Below are 3,670 nucleotides of genomic sequence, written 5' to 3' on the forward strand. Positions count from 1 at the left end.
AATATCCTATGGGGCCATTGGCCCTATAAGACCCCCCCCCATAATATCCTATGGTGCCATTGGCCCTATAAGACCCCCCCATAATATCCTATGGTGCCATTGGCCCTATAAGACCCCCCCCATAATATCCTATGGAGCCATTGGCCCTATAGACCCCCCCCCATAATATCCTATGGTGCCATTGGCCCTAAAGACCCCCCCCATAATATCCTATGGTGCCATTGGCCCTATAGACCCCCCCCATAATATCCTATGGTGCCATTGGCCCTATAAGACCCCCCCCATAATATCCTATGGTGCCATTGGCCCTATAAGACCCCCCCCCCCATAATATCCTATGGTGCCATTGACCATATAAGACCCCCCCCATAATATCCTATGGTGCCATTGGCCCTATAAGACCCCCCCATAATATCCTATGGTGCCATTGGCCCTATAAGACCCCCCCCATAATATCCTATGGTGCCATTGGCCCTATATTGGCCCCCTATACCCCCTATATCCCCTATATCCCCTATACCCCCTATATCCCCTATATCCCCTATACCCCTATATCCCCTATACCCCCTATACCCCCTATATACCCTATATCCCCTATACCCCCTATATCCCCTATATCCACTATACCCCCTATACCCCCTATATCCCCTATACCCCCTATATCCCCTATATCCCCTATATCCCCTATATCCCCTATACCCTCTATACCCCCTATATCCCCTATACCCCCTATACCCCCTATATACCCTATTCCCCTATATCCCCTATATCCCCTATACCCCCTATATCCCTATACCCCCTATACCCCCTATACCCATATCTATACCCCCTATACCCCCTATACCCCCTATATCCCCTATACCCCCTATATCCCCTATATCCCCTATACCCCCTATATCCCATATACCCCTATATCCCCTATACCCCCTATACCCCCTATATCCCCTATATCCCCTATATCCCCTATACCCCCTATACACCCTATACCCCCTATATCCCCTATACCCTCTATACCCCCTATACCCCCTATACCCCCTATATCCCCTATACCCCCTATATCCCCTATACCCCCTATACCCCCTATACCCCTATACCCCCTATACCCCCTATATCCCCTATACCCCCTATACCCCCTATATCCCCTATATCCCCTATACCCCCTATACCCCCTATACCCCCTATATCCCCTATACCCCTATATCCCCTATATCCCCTATACCCCTATATCCCATATACCCCCTATACCCCCTATACCCCCTATATCCCCTATATCCCTATATCCCCTATACCCCTATACCCCCTATACCCCCTATACCCCCTATATCCCCTATATCCCCTATATCCCCTATATCCCAACCCCCTATACCCCTATATCCCCTATACCCCTATACCCCCTATACCCCCTATACCCCCTATATCCCCTATACCCCCTATATCCCCTATACCCCCTATACCCCCTATATCCCATATACCCCTATATCCCCTATACCCCCTATACCCCCTATATCCCCTATATCCCCTATATCCCCTATACCCCCTATACACCCTATACCCCCTATATCCCCTATACCCTCTATACCCCCTATACCCCCTATACCCCCTATATCCCCTATACCCCCTATATCCCCTATACCCCCTATACCCCCTATATCCCCTATACCCCCTATACCCCCTATATCCCCTATACCCCCTATACCCTATATCCCCTATACCCCCTATACCCCCTATACCCCCTATATCCCCTATACCCCCTATATCCCCTATATCCCCTATATCCCCTATACCCCCTATATCCCCTATACCCCCTATATCCCCTATACCCCCTATACCCCCTATATCCCCTATACCCCCTATACCCCCTATATCCCCTATACCCCCTATACCCCCTATATCCCCTATACCCCCTATACCCCTATACCCCCTATATCCCCTATACCCCCTATATCCCCTATATCCCCTATACCCCCTATATCCCATATACCCCCTATACCCCCTATACCCCCTATATCCCCTATATCCCCTATATCCCCTATACCCCCTATACCCCCTATACCCCCTATATCCCCTATATCCCCTATATCCCCTATATCCCCTATACCCCCTATACCCCCTATATCCCCTATATCCCCTATACCCCCTATACCCCCTATACCCCCTATATCCCCTATACCCCCTATATCCCCTATATCCCCTATACCCCCTATATCCCCTATACCCCCTATACCCCCTATATCCCCTATATCCCCTATATCCCCTATACCCCCTATACCCCCTATATCCCCTATACCCCCTATACCCCCTATACCCCCTATACCCCCTATATCCCCTATATCCCCTATACCCCCTATACCCCCTATATCCCCTATACCCTCTATATCCCCTATACCCCCTATATCCCCTATACCCCCTATATCCCCATACCCCATATACCCCCTATACCCCCTATACCCCCTATACCCCCTATACCCCCTATACCCCATATACCCCCTATACCCCCCTATACCCCTATACCCCCTATACCCCCTATATCCCCTATATCCCCTATACCCCCTATACCTCCTATACCCCCTATATCCCCTATATCCCCTATATCCCCTATATCCCCTATACCCCCTATACCCCCTATATCCCCTATATCCCCTATACCCCCTATACCCCCTATACCCCCTATATCCCCTATACCCCCTATATCCCCTATATCCCCTATACCCCCTATATCCCATATACCCCCTATATCCCCTATACTTCCTATACCCCCTATATCCCCTATATCCCCTATATCCCCTATACCCCCTATACACCCTATACCCCCTATATCCCCTATACCCTCTATACCCCCTATACCCCCTATACCCCCTATATCCCCTATACCCCCTATATCCCCTATACCCCCTATACCCCCTATATCCCCTATACCCCCTATACCCCCTATATCCCCTATACCCCCTATACCCCCTATACCCCCTATATCCCCTATACCCCCTATATCCCCTATATCCCCTATACCCCCTATATCCCATATACCCCCTATACCCCCTATACCCCCTATATCCCCTATATCCCCTATATCCCCTATACCCCCTATACCCCCTATATCCCCTATACCCCCTATATCCCCTATACCCCCTATACCCCCTATATCCCCTATACCCCCTATACCCCCTATACCCCCTATATCCCCTATACCCCCTATATCCCCTATATCCCCTATATCCCCTATATCCCCTATATCCCCTATACCCCCTATACCCCCTATACCCCCTATATCCCCTATACCCCCTATATCCCCTATATCCCCTATATCCCCTATACCCCCTATACCCCCTATACCCCCTATACCCCCTATATCCCCTATACCCCCTATATCCCCTATACCCCCTATACCCCCTATACCCCCTATATCCCCTATATCCCCTATACCCCCTATACCCCCTATACCCCCTATATCCCCTATACCCCCTATACCCCCTATATCCCCTATACCCCCTATATCCCCTATATCCCCTATACCCCCTATATCCCCTATACCCCCTATATCCCCTATACCCCCTATATCCCCTATACCCCCTATATCCCCTATACCCCCCATACATTCCGTTCCCCCCCCCCCGTGTCTATTTATGGCCCCGCCGCCATTTTGGGCCGTTCCCCCCCCCCCCCCCCCCTTTAA

The sequence above is a fragment of the Coturnix japonica genome, unplaced genomic scaffold (assembly GCF_054131305.1).
Source record: "Coturnix japonica strain WE unplaced genomic scaffold, WE-NBRP24 Scf055, whole genome shotgun sequence".
Classification (NCBI taxonomy): domain Eukaryota; kingdom Metazoa; phylum Chordata; class Aves; order Galliformes; family Phasianidae; genus Coturnix; species Coturnix japonica.